General features: G+C 42.2%; 1 non-coding gene across 1 annotated transcript; it reads right to left on the bottom strand.

Moving 5' to 3' along the window:
* Positions 1–901: 901 nt before the first annotated feature.
* On the bottom strand, positions 902–1,008 carry LOC118484580. Its single transcript, XR_004873688.1, has one exon. It is a non-coding gene; the product is annotated as a small nucleolar RNA R71 (small nucleolar RNA).
* Positions 1,009–5,980: the final 4,972 nt, after the last annotated feature.

Raw genomic sequence — 5,980 nt, 5'->3', positions numbered from 1 at the left:
CGCACATCAAGTTTTTGGCGCCGTTGCCGGGGACACAAGGATTTTAAGAAAGTTAGGAATCAACGGCCTAATCATATTTTTATTTTTCTTTATTTTTTTAGGAGTTTTTCTTAGATTTTCAGCTTCTGCAGAGCTCAACACGGGGCCGTGCCTGGTCGGACACGGGCCGTGTTCAGCATCGTCACTGGCAGTTTTTGTTTTCCAAGTTACAGAAGGCTGACCACGGGGCCGTGCCGGTGCAACACGGGGCCGTGTCCAACTTCCAGTAACTGGGATCTGGAAAACAATCACTGCAACTCCGACCACGGGCCGTGTTCGCTCAACACGGGGCCGTGGTGAACCTTCTGACCAACATTCTTTTCTGTTTTTATTGCAGGACTTGGAACCCGACGCCAACCTCACGTAGTGTATGAGCTCCAGTTCCAATAAAGACATAAAAGAACCGCTAGAAGAACCCGAACGCTTTCTCAGAAAAAGGTTAAAAGCCAAAAACCAAGAGAAGGTTTCGGGTGATCCACCTCCAATGGCGGACCAACGTACCCTTATGGATTATCTACGACCCACCGTAGGTAATCTAGGCGCCGCTATCAATGCCCCGAATGTCGAAGCCAATAACTTCGAACTTCGACCGCATTTGTTACAAATGCTCCAAAACTCCGCAACCTTCCACGGGCTTGCGGACGAGGATCCCCATCTACATATAACTAATTTCTTAGAAATATGTGATAACTTTCGGATCAATGGAGTATCAAACGACCCCATCCGCCTCCGTATGTTTCCATTCTCACTAAAAGACCAAGCGAAAGCTTGGCTCAACGCCCTCCCAGCTGGATCGGTAAACACCTGGGATGAACTAGCCCAAAAATTTCTATATAAGTATTTCCCTCCTGCTAAAACTGCTAAATTAATGACTGAAATTAATACATACTCACAAGAGGACGGGGAATCCTTATATGAAACTTGGGAAAGGTTCAAGGAGCTATTGCGCAAGTGTCCCCGTCACGGCCTCGCAACATGGCAACAAGTATCCACTTTCTATAATGGATTGTTGCCACACACTAGGCAGACACTTGACTCTAGCTCCGGGGGACTTTTAGGTAATCGACGCCCACACGAAATATATAATCAAATTGAGGAAATTGCTCAAACCAATTTTCAATGGCACACCCCCCGGGGAAATAAGTCTATCGCCCCGGGCGCCCATAAGGTCGATGAAAGCATTTCTTTACAAGCCCAAATCGAGGCCCTTTCTTCAAAGATAAAAAAATTGGAAATGACAAAAACAGTCTCGGTTATGGCTTGTGAAGGGTGTGGTGGGTCACATGAAAATTGGAGTTGCATGAAAGAAACAGATGATCAAAAAGAAATGGTAAACTACATTGATAATAGACCTAGGCCGTCGGGTCCTCCAACGGGAACTTACAACCAAGGATGGCGAAACCACCCAAACCTTGGTTGGAGGGAACCCGGCAATAGTAGTAACCAACAAACCCAACGAACAAACTTTCAGCAACCAAGAAATGAGTCACAAAATTTCACTCAACAACAAGGTGGACGAGAAAGGCTCGAAGATACTATATCTCGCCTCGTCTCTGACACTGATAAGAAAAACTCGGAAAGATTTCTACAATTAGAATCTAATTTTAGAAATCAACAAGCTAGCATTCAAAACATAGAAAAACAATTAAATCAAATAGCTCAAAATTTTTCCGAGAGACCGCAAGGCGCATTACCTAGCAATACCGAAACAAACCCAAAGGCGCAAGTTCACCTCATCACACTACGAAACCGCACCGTAGGGCCTGCAGAAGTGCCACCGCCAACGGAAGAAACAGTACCGACACCTCTGCAGGTGAAGAACTCTCCTCCATCACCAGAGCCGACCAAGGCTCCTCGAGTTCCGTACCCCGGTAGGTTAATTCCTCAAAAGACAAATGAGCAATTCGCAAAGTTCGAAAGTCTGTTAAAACAATTGCACGTCAATATTCCTTTTATCGAAGTCCTAACCCAAATGCCCAAATACTCTAAATTCATGAGGGACTTCCTTACGCATAAGAGGAAAATTGAAAATTTGCAATTAGTTAATTTAGGCGAAGAATGCTCTGCCCTCGTGCTCAATAAACTTCCCCAAAAGAAAATCGATCCCGGAAGCTTCACGATTCCATGCTCAATAGGGGAATCGCCCGTTCGCAATGCCTTAGCCGACCTAGGGGCTAGCATTAACCTCATGCCCTCGTCAATGTTCAAAAGGCTCGGCTTGGGAACCACGAGCCCTACAAAAATGAGCATACAACTCGCTGATCGATCCGTCAAATTCCCACAAGGTGTCATCGAGAATGTCTTGGTAAAGGTAAGCAGATTTGTTTATCCAGCTGACTTTGTCATACTCGATATGGAGGAAGACACCGAGGTCCCCCTTATACTAGGGAGACCCTTCCTTGCCACAGCCCAAGCAGTGGTGGATATGAATGACGGAACACTCACCTTGAGGTATGGGGATGATGAAGTGAAATTCGGAGTTGGGAAGAGAATAGAAGATGACAACCCGGTCAATTACATGAAGGTTATTGATTCAAGCTTGGATGCTGCTCTCCGACGGGGTAACATGGGACGCCAAGCATCCCACTCAGAAAATATATAACCTCGAATCGGGTCTAGCCAAGGACCCTTATAAACGTGGCGCACCACGGAGGCATTCCGCGGAACTATCCTTAGTTTAGTTTAATCTTTTAGTTTTATTTTGCAGAATAAAACACACTCATGGTGGTAATGGATGAAAAAGGGAACGAGAAAAATGGAACCATGCACGAAGAACAGAGCAACCCGACACAAATCTCCATCACAGAAGGCTCAACACGGGCCGTGCCCAACCAACACGGCCCCGTGCTGAGCCACCTGCAGGAAAACACCCAGTTCAGGTAACTGGACACGGGCCGTGTTCAGCGGACACGCCCCCGTGTCCAGGCTTCTGTTTCAATTCTCTAATTTTTGTTACTGGCACTTGACCACGGGGCCGTGCCCGGTCACCACGGGGCCGTGTCCAGGATGCCAGTAACATAAATCTTTGCTTTTTAACCCACTTTTACACATTCTAATCAACCAAAAACATTATTTTTGGACACATTGAGGACAATGTGTAATTTAAGTGTGGGGGGGATGCTAAAACCTTGAATTTTGCAAATCCTAAATACAAGCCTTACACAAAACTCTATTGGAACCGCTAAACACCCCAAATTTTTTCAAAAACTTTTTCATTTTTTTTTATTTATTTACTTGTCTTAGTTTAAGTTGGGAATAACAAGTTCTAAAAAGGTTATATTTTTATAAGTTTACAACCGATAGCGTCGTGATAACAAAGAACCAACATAAGAAAATTATGAAACGGCATAACAAATCTAGTTAAAAATTCGATTATATATACTTGATCACATTAAAAACCCATTCCCACAAAAGTGAGTTTTGAGCCTTTATTGAGCATAAAAATATACATATTTAGATTAAATGCTCATTTTTCGTTTCTTGTGTGAATAGCCGTTGGGTTCTTACAAATCTAGAACTTGCCACGACAATACATTCTCGGTCCTTACCAACTTAAACCCAAGTAAGTAAATGATGGAGGCATTAGGACTAACCATTTTTTCTTTCAAAACCATTATTTTTCATTTTTTTCACCTACCCAAAATCCCCCTAGATAGCCCCTTTGAGTCTAAACCTTTTCATTTCATTACCCCAAAACCCTTTTCACCCACCAAAAACCTTTTTTATTTTTCACCCTTTATTTTAGTAACAAGCTCGGTTTTTCGTAAACTCGCCTTTTTATGTGATGAAAAAAAAAACAATGATGAAGTCAAAAACAAACAAAAGCTATATAAAAGCTTGTTTGGAGAAATACTTCAAAATAAAAAGTCGCTAAAGACAAGGTATTTTACGAAAACCGACGCTTTTACGATTTTTCGCCCTTTTTACTAACCACTAAGCCAACCACCCACCTTTAACCCAAGCCTAACCCTTCACCCAAAAAAGCCCTCTTGATATTTACAAAGGTAAAAAGTTAAAAAGGAGGAGGATTGATTGCTTGGCAAGCCTATGGAAGGCGTAAGTTCCATGCCGCTCTCGAGTGATTCACTAAAAATATACACTTTCGGCCGAGTGTTGAGTGATCCCCCGTGAGGTATGTGAACTTGTATATAAATGGAATTTTTATAAGGCATGTTATGCCCAAATAAGTAATTTATCTTATGAAACGTTCAAAATAAATCATAACAAATAGGATTGTAAATAAATAAAAATAAAACTTACAAAGACCTTGGATTCCCGACACTCTAGGACAAGCTAAAAACCTTCTCTTCTACCTATTCCATTTGGGAGTGTAAGCCACATTTAAAGAGTTTTGCTTGAGGACAAGCAAAAGTTCAAGTGTGGGGGTATTTGATGTGTGTAAAATGCAACATATAAATCACATCAATTAAGGCATAAAACTAACCCTTTTTAAGTACTAATGTTGGAAAAAGAGTGTTTTTGTCTTCCTTTTGTATTTTCAGGATGAAATGAGCTCAAAATCACAAAAGAAGCAAAAAGACAACTAATTCTAGCATAAATACAAGAAAAGGAACAAAAGTAGACTGCCCGGACCCTCAACGGCACCTCCCAAGGCAAAGAAGAGAAAACAGAGACTGAACACGCCCCGTGTCCAGCGAACACGGGGGCGTGCCCAGAAAGCAGCAGAAAAGACAAACCAGTAGAAGCTTCCATTGCCCACCACGGGGCCGTGTCCAGTGGGCACGGGGGCGTGGTGAAAGTACAGCAGGCGCATTAATTGTAATTGCGAATTACAATTAATGAAGAGAGAGAATGTCAGACGGGCACGGGGCCGTGCCCAGCCTTCTGTTCAGCCTATAAATAGGGGTGCTTGGTTTCATTCCATTTCATCCCTTGGCACACCACCTCTCTCACACTTCATCCACCACCCACCACCACCATAACACCATCATCCACCACCATCATCCATTGTCCATCGTAGAGTGTGTGAGTTGTCTCGGGATCCAAGATTGATAGTAAGAGTTCTTGACAATCAAGGCCATGTTTGCCTAAGTGTCTTACATCACTTGGTGAAGACAAGTGTTTAGTATAATACTTTTTATTTTTAATCTTTTGCACTTTTTATTTGGTTTTGTATTAATGACTTTAATAACTAGTTACTTATGTTGAAGGTGATCTTTCCTTATCGTTTGTCCGTGGTGTCTTGGCGTTATTTTACTGTCTATATAAAATAAAAGATTTTCACCATTCATATCTCCACGGTCTATATGGAGGTATGTTGGCTACCTGGTCGGGGGTTAAGGGAACGGTTTGGTAAGGGTCTTGCCCTTGTTCAGCGTTTAGAGGTCCTGCTTGGGACCTGGGTCAAATTTAGTAGGATCTCCTTCAATGCCCATAGGTATTGGATGGCGGGGATCCAAACTCTTTGACCCCCTCATAAGTTAACTACTATTAATATTATAACCCGGCTATTTAGGACTGTATCCCTGCTGACTCAGACTACTTAGCCGAGGGTAACGTCACCGCCGAAAGCGGGGCCTACCACAATTTGCATTAATAACTTAATTCATTATCTTTCAATAATCCGATCCTTTAGGATTGTATCCTTGCTGACTCAAACTACTGGGTTGAGGGTAACGTCGCCTTCAAAAGAGGGGCCTACTACAATAACTAAGATAATCTCTTAAACAAGTGCAAAAGTGCGAAAATAATCAAAGGTTATACTAATACACGTGTCGGATCCAAGTGATTAATGTTGTCTATCTGTTTTTATTTTATTTTATTTTTCAGCATTTAGTTAGTTTTTATTTTTCTTAGTTTAAAACATTTTTCTCACTTTTTGATTTGATTAGACGTTGAGGATAAACCGGTACTAAAAGCTCTTGTGTCCTTGGACGACCTCGGTATCTTACCAACACTATACTACGTCCACGATGGGTGC

Source organism: Helianthus annuus, chromosome 11, assembly GCF_002127325.2.
Source record: "Helianthus annuus cultivar XRQ/B chromosome 11, HanXRQr2.0-SUNRISE, whole genome shotgun sequence".
Taxonomy (NCBI): Eukaryota; Viridiplantae; Streptophyta; class Magnoliopsida; order Asterales; family Asteraceae; genus Helianthus; species Helianthus annuus.
The sequence above is the reverse complement of the archived record's forward strand: the minus strand, read 5'-3'. Positions and strand labels throughout refer to the sequence as shown.